The sequence below is a fragment of the Thermobia domestica genome, chromosome 1, assembly GCF_964235325.1.
Source record: "Thermobia domestica chromosome 1, izTheDome1.hap1.1, whole genome shotgun sequence".
Lineage (NCBI taxonomy): Eukaryota > Metazoa > Arthropoda > Insecta > Zygentoma > Lepismatidae > Thermobia > Thermobia domestica.
In genome coordinates, this window is record NC_137454.1 from 221,404,771 (window position 1) to 221,419,237 (window position 14,467).

General features: G+C 34.2%; 1 protein-coding gene across 1 annotated transcript in view; it reads right to left on the reverse strand.

The window, feature by feature from the left end:
- The window catches only part of LOC145678744 (tachykinin-like peptides receptor 86C), a gene marked incomplete in the record, with an annotated part of 805,565 nt that overhangs the window by 111,071 nt on the left and 680,027 nt on the right, over nucleotides 1–14,467 (reverse strand).

Below are 14,467 nucleotides of genomic sequence, written 5' to 3' on the forward strand. Positions count from 1 at the left end.
CTGTACTATAATACCCAATGTTTAAATTGGTCACTTTCCAAAATTTAAGGGGTGGGCCAAGGTACCCCTCCCAAATTTTTCAAGGGGTGCATCAATGTACCCATGTCTTATGATAGGAAATGAACCTATATACATGACCATATAACCATATAGGGTAATAAAACCTCATCAAAGGGGAGAAATTGGGCCAAACAAAACACGTGGTATAACGTATTGCTTACGTTTATATTTTGGCAATTTTGTACCCCTAGAAGGGAACGAGGTGGACCACCCCAAATTTATTACAATACATATTAGGATCCTGTACTATAATACCCAGTGTTTAAATTGGTCAATTTCCAAAATTTAAGGGGTGGGCCAAGGTACCCATCACAATTTTTTTCAAGGGGTGCATTAATATACCCATGTCTTATGAAAGGTAATGGACCCCTGTATACGCCCACATAATTATATAGGGTAATAATACCTCATCCAAGGGGATAAATTAGGTCAAAAACCAAACACGTGGTATAACGTATTGCTTACGTTTATATTTTTTGGCAATTTCGTACTCATGAAAGGGAACAAGGTGAACCAATCAAATTTATAGTAATCTCTATTAGGGTCCTATACTATAATACCAAATATATAAAATGGGTAATTTCCAAAATTAAAGGGGTGGGCCAAGGTACCCCTCCCAAAAATTTAAAGGGGTGCACAAATGTACCTATGTCTTATGATAGGTAATGGACCCCTATACATGACCATATAACCATATAAGGTAATAGGACCTCATCCAAGGGAATAAATTAGGTCAAAACCGAAACACGTGGTTGTACTAAAATTTGGCAATTTCGTACCCATGAAAGGGAACGAGGTGGAGCACCCAATTTTATAGTAATATATATTAGGGTCCTATACTATTATACCAAATATGTAAAATGGTCAATTCCTAAAATTTAAGGGGTGGGCCAAGGTACCCCTCCCAAATTTTTAAAAGGGGTGCACAAATGTACCTATGTCTTATGATAGGGAATAGATCCCTATACATAATCATATAACCATATAAGGTAATAGGAGCTCATCCAAGGAAATAAATTGGGCCAAAAGAACAAACACGTGGTACAACGTATTGCTTACGTTTATATTTTGGCAAATTTGTACCCCTAAAAAGGAACGAGATGGACCAACCAAATTTATCATAATACATGTTAGGATGCAGTACTATAATACCAAATATGTAAATTGGGCAATTTCTAAAATTTAAGGGGTGGGCCAAGGTACCCCTCCCAAATTTTTAAAGGAGTGCACAAATATACCCATATCTTATGAAAGGTAATGGACCCCTATACATGACCATATAACTATATAGGATAATAACACCTCATCAAAGGGGATAAAATCGACCAAAAACCAAACACGTGGTACAACGTATTGCTTACGTTTATATTTTGGCAATTTTGTACCCCTAGAAGGAAACGAGATGGACCGCCCAAATTTATCATGATACATATTAGGGTCCTGTACTATAATATCCAACGTTGAAATTGGTCGATTTCCAAAATTTAAGGGGTGGGCCAAGTTACCCCTCCCAAATTTTTCAAGGGGTGCATTAATATACCCATATGTTATGAAAGGTAATGGACCCCTGTATACGCCCATATAACTATATAGGGTAATAATACCTCATCAAAGGGGATAAATAAGGTCAAAAACCCCCGAAATTTGAATTTTTGGCAATTTTTTACCCATGAAAGGGAACGACATAGATACCCAATACTGATAGAGGTACATACTATGGTCCTAGGCTACCACACCAAATTTTTAGATTTGGCAATTTCCAAAATTTAAGGGGGGTGGTCCTATGTACCCCTGCCAAAATTTAGGGGTGGGCTATGGTACCCCTACCAAAATTTAGAGGGGGTGGTCCTATGTACCCCTAGGTTATTGACCCCGGGCCACGTAACACCAAAAAATGGGCGCCGGGCGCCCGGGGCGCAAAATTTTAGCGGCGGCGGGCGCCCCCCTAGGTCATTGACCCCGGGCCACGTAACCCCAAAAATGGGCGCCGGGCGCCGGGGGCGCAAAATTTGGCGGCGGCGGCGGGCGCAATGCTCCAGGGGGCGGCAAAATTTGCCTCAAGTGGGGCGATTACTACTGTTGCAACTGTAAGCGACTTGAATCAACGTTGTAGGTGAGAGGTTCTTGATCAAGCCCCAGATATGAGGGTCTTGTGACTTTGATCTTATACAACATTAAAGGAACTATTTAGATACTGGTTTCCCACCCGAAGCGTTATTTGGCATACAGTATATGATAGAGCGTTTTGTCGAGCACATCAACAATAACGGGACTGTTAGTTGTGTACAGACCTTTCCAGCAGTGTGGTAGCGAATCATACAGTGAAAGTCATAAGTATTCGTACACCGACTGCAAGCTATGATTAAATTGCCTGTAGATGCGACTTTGTTGCAGATAGAGCATTGAAACAAACGGCACTGTATTTTCCATTAAGTTCTTTGTTATTTATGAAACAAACGTTCCGCGAATGCAGAAACGTAGATAAATAATGGCAAAATAAACAAAAATGAATGTCAAAAGTATTCGTACACTTACGAAACGTCCACAAAGAAAATTATTGTGCATGATTCAATACTTGGTCGGGTACCCTTTGGCCCTAATTACAGCTAGAATGCGCTTCGGCATCCATTTCACCAAATGTCGAGAATCTTCGACTGCTATAGAAGCCCATTCAATAGCAGTTTGCGAAGAACGTTTATTCGTAATGCTGCGCTTGCAGAGTTTCTTTTCGACTAAGTACTATAAATGCTCAATCTGATTGAGGTCAGGAGATTGAAGGGGAGTGGCCAGTTGCGTTGGCCAATTGTATAGTAACCAGAGCTTTGCATACTGTGCCGTATGTTTGGAATCATTGTCCTGTTTAAATGCAAAGTGGTCTTGCAGGCCCAATTTGACCAACACTAGGTAAATTTTTGTTCAAGATATCAATGTAGATATGCTGGTCCCTAATACCATCGATAATTGTTAGCTTTTCCACTCTCAAAGCACTCATTCACCCCCAAACTAGCACTTACTCACTTCCATGGTTGACGGTTGGTCGCAGATTTTTCGGGTCCATCTCTGGCTTCCGCCACACCATTTCCTTACCGTCGGGACCAAACACATTAAATTTACTTTCGTCTAAGAACATTACTTTTTCCTAGAAAAACATCTTTATTCACGTAAGCTTTTGCAAACCGGAGCTGCTTCTTCCTATTCCCCTCGGAAACAAACAAACAAACAAACAAAAAAAAAAAAACTTTCGAGCAACAAGTCCATTATAACCTTGTTTGTTGAACGCACGACAGACAGTGCTTTCCAAAACTAACATACCTGATTTAAGAGCTTCTGCCACCATCTGCGGAGCACTGATTCTTGGGCTCTTCTTAATTTCATTCAGCAGTATACGCTCACATCGTCCAAAGATCTTCCGGGAATTTCCAATTCGCGACATGTTTTTAACTGTGTTTGTTTCGCAGTATCGATCTATGGTTGACTGCACGGTCGAACGTGGTCTTCCGATAATATCTGATATCTCCTGTAAGGATATGCAGTCGTTATGAAGCCTTATAACCAGGGCCCGGATCTTATTGACGAGTCAACTTTTTTTCTGTTACGCATAGGGCAAGGCAACTTCAAATAAAAATGTTATCCTTCAACTCAAGGTTCTAAAAGTATATTGTTTTAGGGTCAACTTTTGGTCACTTTTTGCCGTTTTTGAAGTTTCAGGTCATTTTTTAATATTTTAAGGTAACTTTCAGGTCACTTGTGGTCATTTTAGTCTTTTCCATCTACATAAGGAAATCTTAAAATGAACACTGTTTAGGAATTTGAAAAATACGAAGTAACCTCTTTTCCTACTTCCTGGCTATTGGAGTGGAAAAACAGTATTCCTAAAAAGTTAATGAACACTAAGCATTAACTGGTTGAGTGGGGGTAGGAGTTCGTAGGTGGCCAAACAGATGGTTTTGGATTAATGACCACAAAGAATGTGATCACGTGAGTAACTAAAAATGGATTAGAACACGTACAAAAATTTTAAACGGGGTTTTTATCTATTATTCTCATGTATACAGTCTACACTTGCGAACATCTATTCTTTAAGTGTGCTTCCTAGTTTCAACTCGGGAGTGAATTGATGCTTTCAAGTACGTACAATGCCGTACAATGGACTGATCAATAGACTGCAACTAACTGAAACAAAACTTTGGGAATGAGAAATGGTAATTAAAATCTAATAGATATTCAAAAAATGACAATGTTTAACGAAATAAACGTTTTAAGAAACACAAGTTTTAAGGTCAATTTTTGTGAATTTTAGTGTCATTTTATAGGTCACTTTTTAGAAAATTTTAGGTCAACAAAATCCGGGCCCTGCTTATAACTATGCTTTTTTCTGCTTCTTTGTCTCCGTCTCTTTTCGACCCTTTGCATCTTCCGTCTTCAATCAATCTTTGAACGTGAATGATGTTTTGCTGGCATGTGGTTGTGTTTATCTTTAAAAAAAGCTAGAGGGCGTTCTATTTGAACAAAAGCTCGAACAGCCGGACGCTTCTGTCTTTAATTTCAATGTACGAATACTTTCGGCTCATCAAAACCATGTTCAGTTTTGTTTGTTTTGCCATTATTTGTCTATATTTTCGTACTCACGGGACGTTTGTTTTGTAAATAATAAAGAACTTAATGGAAAACGCAGTGCTGTTTGTTTCAATGCTGTATTCGCATCTACAGAATTTAATCATAGCTTGCAGTCGGTGTACGAATACTTATGACTTTCACTATAGATGTGGCTAGGGATTACACTGATAACATGTAAACATTTCTACATTCTATAATAAAGAGTTTAGTACAGAAGGGATATTTTACCATGAGTTTTATTTCTAAGCTTTGTATAATGCATTGGCTATTTTCCTGGAAGCTCAAAATATTAATGGATGACTTGTGAAAAAGTATGTTAAAATACATAAGAATAAAAAGTATTTTAGAAACTATACTAAGAACCTAGCATTATATAAAGCTTTAAAAATGATGTTTAGGCTAGCATTTTCTCTCTTATATACAAGGGATTTTAGCTATCATGTAAACCCTATGGTTTTAATCCTTTAAAGACTAACTCGTTTCTCTTTTCATCCATGGCTTGGTATTAAAATTAGCGGTATAGCTTTTAGATAGTATGGATGTTTAACACAAACATTGCAGTTTGTGTTCAGTTGCCTGTATATATTTGTTGGAAGTAGCTCATATGTAATTAGTTATGATAAAACACGAGACGAAGAACTGAGACTTGCTTTTATATATATATATATATATATATATATATATATATATATATATATATATATATATATATATATATATATATATATATATATAAAGTTTATATTTATTTCAGCTCCATTAAGTTCTCAAGTCTCAGAGGGTCAAGTCATTGTCTCTTCTACTGTACTTTCATATCTATCTATCTACCTATATATATATATATATATATATATATATATATATATATATATATATATATATATATATATATATATATATATATTGTTTCAACGGTATGAATATGCTATAATTAGAGTAGTATTAGAATATGAACATTTTGAAAGGATATAATTTCCATTGAATGAAAATCAAATGTTTAATGCATTATATATGAATCTATCTTTTTATATTGATGTTTGATGTCATAGTAGAACTTAAATCACAAACAGAATACATTTAAGTTAAATTAGTACGCGTAATGTAAATAATAATTTTCTTTGAAACAAGTGAGCTTCGTATCACATTATGAGACTACGATCGACTTCCAAACTATCCGAATCCAGCAGTGAAACTGAAAGTAATAGACCTCGTTTGGAATCCCTCGTTTATTTATGATTAACAATGAAGCGGAAGACCCAAGTTCAATTTCCGGTGGGTGTTCATGTGGTTCGGATCCCATGTTAAGTTTAAGTCCATCTCTTATATAGCATCGATGGTGAACTGGAAACTCAATTCGAAATCAACAAATCGTGGCAATAGAAGGATAAGTTTAGAAATTGTTTACTCTTGACTTTCTTAAAATAAATAAAAAGAGGAGATAAAACCTCTTTCTAGGCAGGCTTTCCAGGATGAACTTTAGAATCCATCGTGTGTAGAAAGCAAAAACATTGCCCTTTTCCTATTGACAAATGCTGAGTTTTAATGTAAACCCGATGGAAGGATTCAACGAATATAAATTGCTCCTTTGTATTCCGTTCATTTACCTCGGAAAAGCATTCGATTTGATGAAAATCTTTGACTATTATAAATACTCTATTGGTGCCGAAGCAAATATCAAAGCACATTTGGTGCCATCTTTATTGAAGTCAGTGTGAATAATCTAGTGCTTGGCTTTACAAAGCTGGTAGGATTTGAGAAAAGTGTATTTTTACGTCAAAAGATTTCAAAAACGCACTTGAATTAGCGTTTTGGATTCTGAAGTGGAAGACCAAAGGGATCAATATAAACATCTGCTTTATTTTCGTTTCGCTGAGTATATCACTCTGTATACAAACAACACCACAGAAGAACAAGGTACGATAGTATGAGTTTCCCGATTACGAAAAAAAGGTCCTTCATTGGCTTCAGCAAATGTTTATTACCAGCAAAAACTGCATTTTACTAATATCTAACAGGTTGCATTTAACTTCCATTTAACTTCAAATTTATCCCATTAAAATGAACATTGTTCCGCGTATTTTCAATTAATTATTATTCTAAACAGTAATTATTATCATTGCGAAAATTTGATAAAATCCAAACCTCAACTTCGATGGCATATTAACTAAAGGTCTGTCCAAGTAAAAATTCTCATGTATAGTAAACAAGTAAGGTCATTGTACTCATGACTGGACGAGTTTTGTAGATCACACGTGATATACGGAAGTGGCATAGATTTCTACTACTTTAGATTGTACCAGAGAGATTAGAATGGAAATGGAATATATTCTTGGAACGCTTAATTGATTGCAGAAAGCAGCTTCTGCCTATCAATTACCGTTTTTACTTTATAGTGATCAATGATAAAACCGGAATTGGTTGATTTCTTTCAATTCCAGTTTTAATAGAGGATAAATAGAGAAGATGAGATATATTCTTAGAACACTAAGTCTATTATTTATCTGGAATTTCAATTGTAGTTTCTAATTATGTGATTCTCTTCATGTCTCAACTTCGATGCTTTACCTATTCGACAAATTTATTGTATTTTCGAATGTTCCATTTATACCTATATATCTTTCACTCGTTACGTTGAGTAACCATTTATCCTTGTTTGTGTACGTGATTTACTTGCGTCATAATGGAGGGGGAAAAACCTGGGAACAGCTTTACAAACATCTGGTACAGCATAACTACTTCTGTTCTATTGAATTCAGCTGTAGTGACAATGTTCGAAGCACAAAACAAAACTCTTGTCATATTTTGTACACTTTAGTTGCGAATAAATAGAAAACACGTAATGAAAACCCACCGAAAGAAATCCGATGTGTCAAATGTGAACGTACTTTTGACACGTTTCATTTCTTAATTTGCCCCAAGTATGAGCATCTAAATTAGTAGGAATCACAACTGTGAATGCACGCATGTAGATCAGGTTGTCCAAAACGTACTGAGTCTGTGGAGGTCAAAAGTGAGAAGATTTTTGATGTAATTTGAAAACAACATTATGAAATTCATATCCTCCATTTTGTTCGATGATCTTATGGTATTTTAAAGACATCATCATAATCCTATCCTATAGAACCTCTGTGTTTTCTGATCAAACAATTGTGACACGTGGTTTTCACAGGTCTCTACTGAAACTAAATTAACACCTCTCAGGAAATTCTGCAGAGACCGAAAGAAATGATATTCTGACGGTGTCAGATTCGGGCTCTCAGCCAAGTTCTCGCAATTTTTAACGGATCGTTAAAAATGAATGCGGTCTGGTGGTATGAGCGTTGTATACGACATCCTCTTTGTTGACCAGTTCCGGTAGTTTGGTTTTAATTGTTAGGTGCACTTGCGCTAATTGTTAACACTACATATCCGAAATTATTTTTCTGTCCCGTGCGTGACAGCTCGCGACACGCGATGGCCTTCCAATCCCACTAAACTAACAACATAATCTTTCTGGGCGTCAGTGTGGGCTCTCTCACAGGCTGTGCAGCGTCTCCTTGCTTTGACCGGCCATTGTTGTAGGTTATCCACCTTTTATTACTCGTGATCAAACCGTTTAAGAAATTACTCGAGTTTGTTTCGTTTCAGTAGTGATTTTCAAACAGAAATTCGACTGAGTAATTTTTTCTCGAGTCTGATTATGTAACAACCCAAACGTTGAGCTTCTTTTTGTAGCCAGCTTTCTCCAAATAGTTTACCACAGTTTGATTATAAATGTTTAGGTCATTGTTGATGTCATAACTACCTACATGCTTGTTTTACCCGTCTTTTGCAAGAACACCATCTACTTTCACTGTGGTTAGGAGCCCTCTTTGGGGAGGAGTAACTTGGACATTGAAATTTTCAGAACGAAAGCGACTGAAGCATCGTTTGGCTGTTGCTTTTGATAACGTATCATTCTCACACACAGAACACATTTCTTCTAGCGCCTGCACAACATGTGTACCTTTATCGAAGTAAAGTCGTAACATAGTATATAGCGCAGTTTTGCGGAAATTTCACTCATCCTCATAGTAGAATGCCGTGCATCTTATAAGAATTTAAGCACTTTTGGTCATGTAATAACTACAAATATCAGCCGTCAAATGATGTTAGGCTTTACCCACTGGAACTCATATACTCTGAGATTTGGGACACTAACGCCATCTCGTGCGTAAAATACTAAATACTTTTTAGACTACTTGATATTTGTAATCATTTAAAAAAAACTTTTTAAACGAATTTCACAAAAGATTTTACTCTTCCGTATATAACTACTACATTATTAATAAAAGTAACTATAGTTCATGAAAAACAAAGAAAACTACAGTATTTTCATGTAGATATAGTAGCTGTGTTTTGATCGTATATCGTGTAGTTAACCAAATTACTATATGAATACAGTAATATTACCTTCAACTTCCAACCTTACCTGTGTCAAAAAATGCAAGAAAAAAGAGTCAAACCTCAGGGAATTCGTAAGGATCTAGTACATTTTTCGACTTAGTCTTCGGAATGCAGTCGAGCTTTCTGACCAGAAGTGTGCCATTTATGTTGTGAACAAGAGAAGATACGGAAGTTATTAAACAGCTAAAGGTCCTGCTCCTTCGGCTATGGTTTTAGCAAAGATTACTACCACTTTAAGGACACTTAGAAACTGTAGTCATACAGTTACAAAATATATGTATAGCTGTATTTTACTTTATTGTAATATATATTAAATTTGGGATGTATAATTAAGTTTAGCTGTTACACACAATACGGAATTTTCTTTCGTTGAAATCTGCACACATTTTGAGGTATTCTGTGCTAAGAACAGAGACTATCATTTCAATATGCTAAAATATTGTAGAATTACATTATTACTAACAGAAGTGTCCGTTATTTGCAGGGGAGCAAATATCATTACTAAAATATTTAGAAGGTAGGTACATTTCTGACTACAAGTTACTCTTGACCACAAGTTCTAGTTTACCAGTGTTTATTAAAAGCCTTAGCATATCATCCATAAGTGACTATATGCAATGTAGAGAGATAGGCAAACCCATTTTTCGCCAATTATAAATAATATGTTCACCATATTATATGAACATCCATAGCTATCACAAAATAAATTTTACCAAAGTAGAGACTAAATTGGAGACTTTCATGAGAAGAAAATCAGGCAAAGTAATTCTTGGACCAAAGACAACTAAGTTTTTCCAATCACTCTCAAACTGTTTTTCACATAGTCGAGACCTGTAAATAGCTCCACTGTACGTGGAAATCGGAAACCAATAGCCAACATATCGATTTGGAGACCTGTCTGTGGTAGGTTCAATCTCTCCCTGTTCAGGTCATTGATGTGTTATGTATTATTCTTTCACAATTCATTTCATTATCAGCATTTACTTCTCATCGTCTGCTTTAGCCTAACCAGCACAACCATAGGACTTAAAGTTCAGGAACAAGAATATAAAAGAACATAAGAATATAAGAAAAAAGCAGAAGAAGAAAAGAAGGCAACAAAATGAAAAATGAACAAAACTTTTGCCAAATTTTCATTATCTTATTCTGTTAACTGATTTCGTCATTGAACTTTTAAACAGGGATCCAAAGCAGAGTTCACTCATTGTAGTCTTCTTTTATACTCGTATCTCTCTCATAAGACAGTATTTGCGGAAGCTGCCCTTGCTTTACCCCTTTCTGTACCTCACACATATTAAATTTCTTAATATGAATAACAGATTCGCATTCTCTGAAGCACAAATACCCTATGATTCAAATTTCATGCCTTTTGTGTTCAACAATTGAAAAGAGAACTGTAATAATTTATAACATTTCTATGGAATTTGTAAATTTATTTTACTAAATTAGATACTTATATGGCAAATAAAAAATAATATTTATCTATAAAGACATTTTGTTTCCCTAACTTTTCCATTTCAAAAGAAAAATTTACAATAATGATGAAAGAACCTTCTAATGTTAAGACTACAGCTTCACAGCGAAATTTATCTTTACTCCGTCTTATCTATAGACTAGGATTTTAAAATAATTTCCATATTTTCAGTGAAGCCATCCAAAAAAAGATCAAACCTTAGACACAGTTCTAGAAGTGGTAAGCAAATTAGGATTACTCTAGTTGGATTAGACGAAAACCATCCTGTATTTCCTGGCATAAGCTATTATCACTACTTTATTTTCTTTTAACGCAAATAGACTAATTTTATGTTTACCAATGATTCTAGCAGTCGCAGTAACTAGTACTAGCAGAGCTTCCATGTATGTTTTATGAAGAAATGCACAAAATATATTTGACAGTGGCTGATGCAAACATAATGGATTATTTACCAAGACAGTCAATTACTATTTGATTAATTTTATTGTCACCCAGAGTTACTTCATATTCTTGTTCACGGACTCCTAGTTTCAACGTGTAACTAATTAATCATACCCACCAAGTCTAATTACTATTCGTTCCTCTCATAACTTCATTGAGATTTTATATCTTATCTAGATCCCTGTCAACTGCATAATAGTAAATTCATTGTAAAAATTGATTAATGCTATTGGTGATTATGGACGATGACGAATAATCCCGGTATTCTTGTACAATGTTTCTTAACAGCATCTTGGGTCTCTGGGCAAAGCCATGTGCTGGAGCCCCTACGATAACCATGTATAAGTGATGACACTATAGCAGGGGGGACTATAATACTAAACTATACATAATGAAAAGCCTACTATACAGTACTATTATTTATAGCAAGCTACTTGATTTACAGATATTAGCATGGGATCTCTATGTTTGTGAGGGCGCCGGGGAAGTGCCCATTGGATCCATAAGTTAGGACGATCCTGCTCTTGTAACCACATCACAAAATATCACTACTCCATTATAAACTATTTTAACCACAAAAGCACATCAACATCGAATTCCGTCTACAATATAGTAAAATATATTAAATCTTAATCTCTATACCCCAACAGTTAAACTAAAAAAATCATTTCTTTTCATATTTATGCAGAAATCTATTGTTCACCGTTTATCTAAATTTGTGCTTGTATTAATTTATAAAACAGAAACCACTATTGTTTGTAGCTTATAATGAAGAGTGGAGACCCGCATGGATTGCCCTCTGAAATATAATTAGACTCAAAGCGTGGTATGGAAAGCTCATTAAAACAATCTGAGTGTGAAGAAATCAGTGTTATCCACTTTTAATTACCTCGTAATGATTCTCGGGTGGTAAAACATGAAAAGCTGCATAATTCAGCACTTCATCCGTAACTGATTTTAAAAAAGTACACTTCTTTGAATCGTGAAACAAACGGGCAGTCGAAATAATCAAACATTAGTTTAGAGAACAGACAATATGACTTCATAAATAATAATAATAATAATAGTAATAATAATAATAATAATAATAATAATAATAGTAATAATAATAATAATAATAATAATAATAATAATAATAATAATAATAATAATAATACAGAAAATGTAGACACATATCAAAAACAATTGAAAACATCATATGCTCATGCCGTATAATGGCTCCTTCAGACTATTTAAAAAGACACAGCGATGTTCCTAAAAGTATTCACCAGTTTTGGTACATAACATGGAATTAATTGCTGATACCAAGCCATACTACAAATGCAAGCTAGGTACAGTAGTTGAAAACGACAAATTCAAACTCTATTGGGATCGAGAAATAAGAACGGATGTCACTGTACCTGCAAACAGACCTGACATCACTGTTATCAATAACATTGACCAAGAGTAACCCTCATAGATGTAGCAGTGCCGTTGACTCATTATATAAGTACAACATTCAGTACAAAAATAACCAAATACAAAGACGTGGCAGACGAAAATAAAACTATGGAAATGTCAATAAATTACAGTAAAACGTATCATTATCTCAGCTACTGCAATTGTCCCTAAAAGTATTGTAACGCAACTTGAACAGATAAACGCAAAACATCTTCTAACAAACTCACAAACATCAGTAATACTAGACACCTATCATATGGCCAGGAAGTTCTTTAAAAAAAAAAAAAAAAAAAAAAAAACAACTTCAAATAATACGCACTAGCCAGAGACAGCCGTCAGATTATTAAGCTGAAAGCGGTTTAAACCAAGATATAATAATAATAATAATAATAATAATAATAATAATAATAATAATAATAATAATAGTAATAATAATAGTTTAACATCTGTGAACCGTCCTTGGGTAAAAATATTGTACTACACTGTAAAAATCAATATATAATCCGCTACAGTAGGTAACAAGTGAAATAGTAATGAACTGTAATACAATTGTCAATTGAGCAGTTTAAGACCCTTGTCTCAATGTTGTAAGAACTTTTTTTTTAAAAAAAAAAAAGAAAACAATATTAATCGACTTCAACAAAAGCGCTAAAAGACAGAAAATAATAAAAACGCTAAAAAGAAGAAAATAATTCGTGACTATTTTCTATAACAATTTTGAAGTTTGTGTCAAGTAAAACAAATTAATGTCTCATAAAATTACCATCCAAACTAATTATATATTAGGTATTAGTTTGATTTGTTTTCATACTTGGATTTTTTTTAGATATTGTAGTAATTCATTATTTTTTGACTGTTAGCGCTTTTATTATTTTCTGTTTATTGTGTCTTCAATTTTCTGCTCTTTTAAAGCACTTTTGCTGAAGTCGGTTGATAATTTTTATTATTTTCATATTCTGCTTTTTAGTGTGCTTTTGAAGTTGATTACTTTTCTGTTAAGTGTATTTAATTTTTCCACTATTTTATTACCCCAATAGTTTAATTAAGATACATAAACTAAATGTGGGACAATAATTTCCTGTAAAATGGACCGTTTCATGAAATATACGTCACCAAATATATATAATAATTGGTTTACACGTTACGGAATTATTCGTGAATATACACACGGTATTAACACTATCATCTGTTTAGAAATTTCATAGTCAAACTCCAAAAACTTTCATTAGATCATGATAAAATTTATATGAAATTTACGAGAAAATATATTCTTTGAAACTGAAAAAGGATAATCAACATCAGTACATCCATATTGCAGTTATGTATGAAGATGCACGCAATGAAGTCAGTTAATTTCCATATTATCACAGTCAGCAGGTGGAATTGAAAAACTCTTTTCTTGAATTCGGTTAAAAATATACAAATTTGATCAATTCAAAATTATCTTAAAATCCAGATTCAAATGAAAATAGTTGATTTTTTGAAATAAATTTTCGAAAGAATATAATTTGAGTTTCATTTAATTTTTGGAGGATCCCGTGTAGTAACTACTAGGGCCTTTTTCGTTTTTACTAATAATTGCATCTCAATATTACAAAACTAATGGGGTCAAAAATAAAGAAAATAAACAATCCTTTCTAAGTTTTCCCATAAATACGTAATTTTAAGCAGTACAGCTACATCTAAGTAATTTGATATCATCAAATAAAACAACTTTTCTTGTGGATGACAAATATGGACGCAGAGGCCGATCAGCCAATTGCATCAGAAGACAATCAGATAGGTCAATAATCCGAATTCTAATTGGAAATTTCGTTAAAAAGATTCGCAAAACAAACAGGAGAAAAAGAATGTGTAACCCCTATGAAGAGGTATTTGAAAAAGTGTATTGAGAATTCTTGCTGCAATATGTACCACGATTAACTAAAATGTATACCGTTGATCTGCTTTATGATTATAGACAAATTTTAAATCATTTCTGTCTTTTAATGCCGCATACTTAGAAACAAT